General features: G+C 36.8%; 2 pseudogenes; one reads left to right on the plus strand and one right to left on the minus strand.

Annotated features, from left to right (window-relative positions):
• Positions 1–547: 547 nt before the first annotated feature.
• LOC121451880 lies at positions 548–1,074 on the minus strand (annotated as a pseudogene).
• Positions 1,075–2,429: 1,355 nt separating this feature from the next.
• On the plus strand, positions 2,430–2,596 carry LOC121451767 (annotated as a pseudogene).
• The last annotated feature ends 6,161 nt before the right edge of the window (positions 2,597–8,757 follow it).

Consider the following 8,757-nt stretch of genomic DNA (forward strand, 5'->3'; position numbering starts at 1 on the left):
CAGATTTACCAGGAGGAGTAGACAACAGGAAATAATCAAACTTAGGTCCAAAATCACTTAAATAGAAACCAAAAGAACAGTACAGAGAACCAATGAAACAAAGAGCTGGTTCTTTGAGAAAATCAACAAGATACATAAAACTTATCCAGACTAACCAAAAGACATAGAGGGAATATCCAAATTATCAAAGTCAGAAATGAAAAGGGGGACATAAAAACAGACACAGAAAATGCAGAGATTTGTCAGGTTGTACTTCAAAATCTTTAATCTAAAAGAAATGTACAATTTTCTGGATAGGTATCATATACCAAATTTAAATCAAAAGCAGACAATTATTTTCTTGGTGGGTACAGTAGACTTTATTGATGTTATTCAAGAGTGAACAGCTCGCTAAGTTCCTCCTGTTATTCTGGAGGTTTGGGATGGAAATTTTGAGGGAGACACTCAGGAATAGGAGTTGAGTTAGGACAATGACTGCTCAGCATCCAAAGTCTTCTCTCTTGTTCTGTGTCCTTGCTGATATGGGTAGTCCAGGATTGGCTTCTTACTACTTTGAGGCCATGTAGACCATGAGGTCCACCCCCATGTTGCTGTTGCTGAAATCATCATACCAGGAAATGAGATTTACCAAGTTTTCATTGAGAACTATGCCAGCCCCAGCATCAAAGATGGAAGAGTGGGCATCACTGTTAACGTCACAGGAGACAACCTGGTACTCGGTGAAGCCCAGGATGCCCTTTAGTGAGCTTTCAGATGCCTGTTTTAGCACCTTATTGATGTCTTTATACTTGGCAGCTTTTTCCAGAAGGTGTGTCAGATCTACAACGGACACATTGGGGGTAGGAACATGGAAGGCCATGCCTGGAGCTTCCCATTCAGCTCTAAGATCATTTTGTACACAGCCTTGGCAGCACCACTTTATGCAGTGATGATGTTCTGGGCAGTCTAACAGCCATCACACCACAGCTACACAGAGGGGCTATCCACAATCTTCAGTGTGGCAGTGGTGATGTGGACTATGGTTATGAGTCCTTTCACAATGCCATAATTGTCATGGATGACCTTGGCCAAGGGGCTAAGTATTTATGTGTATGTATGGGAGGTGACATGAGTTAATGGGTACCAAGTGTAGGCAGATGTATGCTGGTGCCCATAACGGCTAAGAGATGGCTGATCCCCTGGAGTTATTGACTTTGTAAGCCTTTTGATGTGGGTACTGGGAACTGAATCTAGATCTGCTGCAAAAGCAATATAGGATTATATCCTCACCTACCTCTCTAGCTTCTAATAATGATCTCTAATCCCTGAGAAACTCACTTCCAAGTGTCAATGTAAATGATCATAGGGAGAAAAGAAAATAAGATAGGAACTGATGTTTTATTAGACTACGTTTACTCTACAATTTTCCTTCCTAGGCTTTTTTCCAGTCATATTTTTCTAATTATATCAGGAACAAAAATGTGAAACCCAGAAAAAAAATAGAAAGAACTGTTTTGTATTTATTTTTGTGATTCACAGTGACATTCTTCAACAACACTAACAGATATTGATGTCTGCCACTTTATCATCATCCCAGGACTTGTTTTTGTTGCTGTTTATCTTTTTTCTTCCAATTAAGGGACCCAGCACTCATGACCCTTTGCATTTGCTAAACATGTGCTCTGCTGCTGGGATTCCTTTTTGTTCTATTTTCATTATATTGGTGGCTTTCCTTGAATTATGCCAAAACACTAAATATTTGAAGTAACAAGTGACAGTAGAGGGATGGGAAGTCGTCTTTGAAAGATTGCAGGTCACTCCAAACTAAAGAAAACTGAGATGATTGAAATGGATTAGAAAATTCATGTACAATTGTTTCATAAAATGTTTTATATATGTACTTTCTAAGATTGGCATACCTTCCAGAGTGAGGCCTTCCAAAAATATAATAATAGAACATGCTGGTTAGATTTTGTCAGCTTGACACAAACTATAGCCACCTTAAAAGAAAAAAAAAAAAAAAAAAACCTTAACTAAAGAATTGCCTCCATCAGACTGATCTGTAGGCAAGTCTGTGAAGCATTGCTTGATAAATCACATGGAAGCGCAGTCTATCATGAGTAGTGCTTCTCCTGGGCAAGTCATCATGGGATATACAAGAAAGCAGGATGAGCAAGTCTCTGGGAGAAACTTAGTAAGCAACACCCCGGGAGATACTGCTCCAGATCCTGCCTCCAGTTTCCTGCCTTGAGTTCCTACCCTGATTTCTCTCAGTGATAAATTGTAATCCACAAGCTAAATAAACCCTATCCCCTCAAGAGAAAAAAAAAAGTGACCATCTTCTCACAAATCTAAAATTTACATAAAAAATAGGGATTTTGAAAAAAATAACTATGTGTTTAAAAATTTACAATAAAGCCTTTTGGCTCGTCGGCCATCAGTGAGGCAGCATGGGTCACCAGCAGCTCTACTGGAGTCACCCGCGGAAGGCCAGGGATCCTGCTCCTGCTGCATCTGCTCAAACCACCAAGGTCTGATCCGGAAATACGGGCTGAACATGTGCCGCCAGTGTTCCCGGCAGTACGCAAAGGACATTGGCTTCATTAAGTTGGACTAAGCGACCTTGAATGGATTCTTCAAGACTCTACCCAATGGAAAAGGTCAATGCCAGTCTTTTGTACATAAGATTAAAAAAAAAAAGTGAAGACCTTCAAAAAATTTACAATAAAATACTAAACTTTTATAATCATTCTTCACACTTATATATGCAAGACCCATATTTTAGAACACAATTCAGAACCAGTTTTTTCTGGAGTTATTGTTTAGATAGTAAATTCTTTGCAGCTACAAAGTATAACTTTAATTTATCTAGACATAATGTGTCTACCACCATCACCTTCTTTGGAAACTTACTCATGATTCTGGCTACTAGTGATGACTCATCTCCATACTCCTACATATTTTTTTCTCTCTAATCTTTTACTGATAGACATCGATATAAGCTCAACCACTATTCAAAAGATGCTAGTAAACTGTGATGCAGACACAGGATAAGAGCATCACTTACGCAGGTTGTCTCAATCAGTCTGCTTTATTTTGGAATTTGCTTCCTTAGAAAACACTTTTGCTGTGATAGCCTATGACTGATATGCAGTCATTTGTCACCTTATAAGCTACAGTCCTCTTAAACCTTTCCTTTACAAACTGGTTAATTTAATTACTCCTGCTCCTTAGCCTTGTGTGCTGGCTAGTTTTATGTCAACTTAAAAAGGATAATCAGTTTGGAAAATGCCTCCATTTCAACTTCAAAATACGGAAAAAAAGAAAAGAAAATGCCTTCATAACATCTGGTAGTAGGGCATTTTCTTAACTAGTGATTGACAGGGGAGGGCCTGACCCATTATGAGTCATGCCATCCTGGAGTTGGTGGTCCTGGATTCTGTAAAAAGCAGCTTGATTGAGTATCCTTTGGATATATGTACAAAAGTGGTAGAGTTGAGTCTTGAGGTAGATCAATTCCAATTTTCTGAGAAAGCACCACCAGCTGCTCCCACCAGCTGTGGGGCAGTGTTCACCTGGTTCCACATTCTCTTCAGCATAAGCAGTCATTTGTGGTTTTCGTCTTAGCCATTCTGCCAGGTGAAACATGAAATCTAGAGTTATTTTGATTTGCATTTCCCTGATGACTAAGTATGTTGAAAATTTCTTTAAGTGTATCTCTGTCACTTTAAATTCTTCTGTTGAGAATTCTCTGTTTAGATTTTAGTATCTGTGCTACTAGTGTTCTATTCAGAAAGTTGCTTCTGTGCCAATGAAGCAACTGTTGCTTCTGCACCAATCAAGGCTATTTCCCACTTTCTCTTCTGTTAGGTTCAGTGTAAATTAATCTATGTTAAAGTCCTTGATCCACTTGGACTTGAGTGTTGTACAGTGTGATAGATATGTGGTAACATCCAGCTATGCAGCACCATTTATTGAAAATGCTTTCTTTTTCTATTGTATACTTTTTTGTTTCTTTTAAAAAATCAGGTGTCCATAGATGTGTGGATTTATGTCTGAAACTTCAGTTCTATTTTATTGATCCTCTCTTGTTTGTTTTTATGCCAGTACCATTCTGTATTTATTATTATACATCTGTAGTAGAATTTGAAATTAAGGATGGTAATACCTCCAGATTATTAGTCTAGTCCAAAACCCATACCATTAAGAGTGAGCCAACTCCTGGTACTGCCAGGAGTGCCAGAACCTAAAACCTGGATGGTGAGAGACCTAGTATAGAACCAAACACAACTGAGAAAAATTTCAATGTATTGATACCTAATGATAGTCTGCTATCTCCATAAATTGGTGACTACACTAATTGTTATCAGAGAGTCTTCATCCAGTAACTGATAGAAACAGATTCAGAGACCAACAGTCATGCATTGGACTGAGCTTGAGAAATCCTGCTGAAGAGAGGGAGGAAGGATAGTATGATCCAATGAGGGTCAATGACATCACAAGGAAACCCAGAGAAACAATTAACATGGGCTCAAAGGAGCACACAGAGAATGAATGGACAGCTAGGAAGCCTGTGTGGAACCAACCTAGTCCCTCTACATATGGGTGACATTTGTGTAGCTTGGTCTACCCTGTGGTACTCCTATTAGACAGAGCAGGTGCTGTCCCTAATGTTTTGACTGACCTTTGGGAACCTATTCCTCCTACTGGGTTACCTTGCTCAGATTTACAACAAGGGGAGGATATGAGTCCTACTGTTACTTGCTATGACATGCTTTTTTGGTACCCATGGGAAGCTTGCCCTGTTCTAAACAGAAACAGATGAGGAATGGATTGGGTAGGCACTGCTTCAATCTGCATCCTCGAACATTTCCTCCTAAAAAAATCAAAAAAATCAGAAAAAAAAATCAAAGTATTATTTATTTTTATCTTTACTTTGTTACCTTATTTGGATTTTATGTTCAGGTTCCTGATATTAGATAAGTTGGTTTAGAAATGAAGATAATTTTTCTCAGTTTACAGAAGCAGAGCATGAGCTAGTGGCTTGAGATTAATTGAATTTTAAAATATAAAAATGCAATTTAATGTCAAATGGTTTTTACATTAAGTTATTAATGCCTGTGTGTCTAATAATGTTTAGTAATATGCACAGGTCAGTAAGATAGCATTTTAAGACTTTTCTAAATGGACATAAAAACAATATCAATCCACACTAAGTATAGAAATCAATATTCCAGAAAGTCCAGATTTACAACATACATGCCATTTTATTACAGTTACTTACAGGACCAAAATTCAACAGCTGTTCATCACATTCCTAATTTGTATGGCTCTAGGCAGCATTGGTGTAAACATAGAAGTGACTATAGGCTGAAGCATCTTCAGGCCTTTATAAAATTAAACCAGAGGGAAATGTATGGTTTTGGGTGCTTCATCTGGACTTTCACTGTTCTTGGGAAACACTGTAATCATTAAAAAATGAACTGTTTCCATATAGGCTGGCTTTGAGAACACGTAAGGGGCATCATGCTATAGAATGGAGTCTAATTCTCTGATGTTTAATACAGTTTCTCATGTTGTGATGACCTCCAACCATAAAATTATTTTCATTGCTACTCCATAAGAGTAATTTTGCTACTGTTATGAATAGTAATATAAATATCTGATATACTGGATTTTTTACATGCTAAGTCAGTGATATAGTTGTCTAGCCCACAAAGGAGTTGCAACCCACAGGTTGATAATGTTTGATTTTTGAGACATCATCCCACTATACTTAACCACTTTTTTATCTGTTTGAGCTCCTTCTTTCTTGTTTCCTGAATCTCCCATGGAATGGCTGTTGGGAGAGGCCACTTATTCATTCCCCAGCCAACCACACCACGAAATAATCACACAGAAACTATAATATTTAAATTACTGTTTGGCCAATAACTTAAGTGTAATGCTAGATAGCTCATATATCTTAAATTAACCAATTTCTTTTCATCTTTGTATTGCCATGTGGCTGTGTCTTACTGGCAAGGTTCCAACGTGTATGTCCCAGGCAGTGACATGGCTTTTCCTGACTCCACCTTCTTTCTCCCAGCATTTAGTTTAGTTTTCTCACCTAGGTCTACTCTGCCCTATCACAGGCCAAAGTGGTTTCTTTATTTATTAACCAATAAAAGCAGCACATATACAGAAGGATTTCCCACATCAAATGTCATGTTGTCATTTACTCTAGAATAGAGGAGAATGTTGAATGTTAGAACAATAACACAGGTCACAGCAACTGATACTTCAATTTAGAATGATATAGAAACTCATCCATACAGTGTGTCCTCTATTTTCAGATGGAAGTCCATTATGTTAATCATCAAAACAACCTATATTACCTAAATAATGATAATCCTTCTTTAACCTGTTGAAACTGTCTGTTAGTTTTGTTATCTGCACAGCACCTAATTCCAATAATCCCTTAGTATTTAGCTATCCTCCATGGAAAAAAAATTAATGTTTACAAAGAAAATCTTTTGTATAATGTCACTTTCTTCCTTTGTACTGTCAGTTCAGCATTAGCATGCTTTCATGTGTATATTTTAATGTCTTGGCTGTAAAACTGACAAGAAACTTAAGTTAAACAAATATTAATACGTCCAACAACCTCCTGCCTTGATCATCAGCAGGGCCAGGGTATACATGAAACATGGCATTCTGGGGATTGGTATCTCCAGAAAAAAATTAAGACTTTAGCAATTTAAGATTTTCAGAATTGATATGCAATGTGTTAGTAGTGTTGATGGCCAGAAAGATCAAACTGAGTAAAAACTTAATTGTCTAGTTATTTGGTATATATAAGCTAAAATGATTTCCACATAAGGATGTCCTTCCTATTGCCGAATAGTAGGCCGAGTGTCTTTAATAGACATTTTTCTCAGTTTATTTAGTTTATCTTACCAGATTTGTGGTAACAGCTTCTGCACCAATAAGACAAGTTCCGCCTCATGTCCATAAAAATTCAGTTAAAAGAGATAAGTTAATAATTGAAGAAGAAAAAGAATATTTCTTCAATAAATTCATAATGGAAAGAGTGGAGTGACAAAGAGCCCCAGTGACCCCTAAGTCATCTTCTGGGTCCTACAATGAGGTTGCAGTCTAAATATAATCTAAGAAATAAGAATAACTGAGTAGTTGGTTAAGATGCATTCCCTTGCCCATCATCAATGTGTCAGCTTCAGATTCCTCCTACAAAGTTATCTGCTGTTAGTTTTTCATTTGCCAACCAAAACAGAAACACTGCAATAATGCATTCTATGGTTTATCCAAAAGAGGCATACATTTTATATTTTTGAAATTATAATATATAATTCCTCCTCTTCTCTTTCTTCCCTTTTATTCCTCCCATATATTCTTTGGCTCTCTCAAACAATGCAGAGCTTCTACCATAGACTAAAATCTATACACAACTAGAAGAGTGTTGCAAGCAGGGGAAACAGTCTTAGCCAGGCAACATCACAAGGTTTAGTCAGTCCTAAAAACGTACATAAAATATCGTACAAACTGATCAAAGTAGAACACTGCCCTGCAATCTTAGTGAGATGGACATGAAAGTGACATAAGCATCACATTAAAATATGAAATTCAAATAGGACTCTTAACTAAATATATTGATATAGTTAAAATAGGGTGTTTGAATTAACTAAAATTTTAGTTTGTTATGTTTGTCAGGTCTATGAAATCAAAGTGACAGAAAATATAATGACGGTAAATAAGGCCTCATGGGTCAGGATACCAGGTACACGGAATTTCTTCCATCTACAAAGTTGGTCTTTAAGGACCTACACTCTTGGGATCTTACTGAAATTATTATTTACTGCCTATTAAAAAGCTTTGGCTATTAAACTGTCATGGATCTTGAGACTATAGGTGTCAGTCAGTGAAATTTCCCCTTAAAAGTTCTGCAAAGTCAAAGAAGAATAGTCTCACTTTCCTCTACAGATTTTATTTCTTCCAGGAGCCCCTGATTCTTTCCTGTGTGAGTAAGATATAAGTGCTGTTTGTTTTTCCTATTGTGTGGGATGCTGAAGATCATTCTTCATGAAGCCATCCAAGTAATGCAGAGTGCCATATTTAATGATTTGACATACGATCAGGTCCTTTATACCAAATCTATCTCAGGGAATCAGTGAAGAAATAGTATGTGAAAGACTTTGAGAGGCAGGTCTACTGTGAGGATCCTAACATTTTATTGATACAGTGTCATTTTTTAATGTGACAAATATTCACCTTTCTTCCATTCTACTAGATATATGTTACCTGTCTTCAAAGAATCCAGGCCATTTTCTGACAAAAAAGAAATATGTTCCTTCTCAAATATGATAGCTGTCCTAAATAATTTTTATTATTAATATCTTTGATGATGAAAGCAAAAGTTTGGGCTACTTAGTATGCTAGCTTTCAAAACTTTCTATACTAAACTATCACATATTGGGTAAGTTAGTCATAATTTTTTTCCAAAATTTCTGAAATGTTGGATATGTTCATCAACAGAATCAGCCAAATCTATTCCAAGAATAGTTTGTCATTTGGGTATAGATGGGTATGGGTATGTTCTTTGTGTATATACATGTGGCCTTTCCTACTTCTGTCACTGTGATAATTTTATATCCTTGTAAGATCATATTTTATGCTGTATTGGAACATGAACTGTTGGCCAGATTCTTTATAATTGGTTTTGCCATTGTATGATCATAGTTTGAAATACTGAGGACAAATCAAGTAACAAATAAAATATGG

This window comes from Microtus oregoni, unplaced genomic scaffold (assembly GCF_018167655.1).
Source record: "Microtus oregoni isolate MIOR12 unplaced genomic scaffold, Mior012 000008F_ref0000371, whole genome shotgun sequence".
Classification (NCBI taxonomy): Eukaryota; Metazoa; Chordata; class Mammalia; order Rodentia; family Cricetidae; genus Microtus; species Microtus oregoni.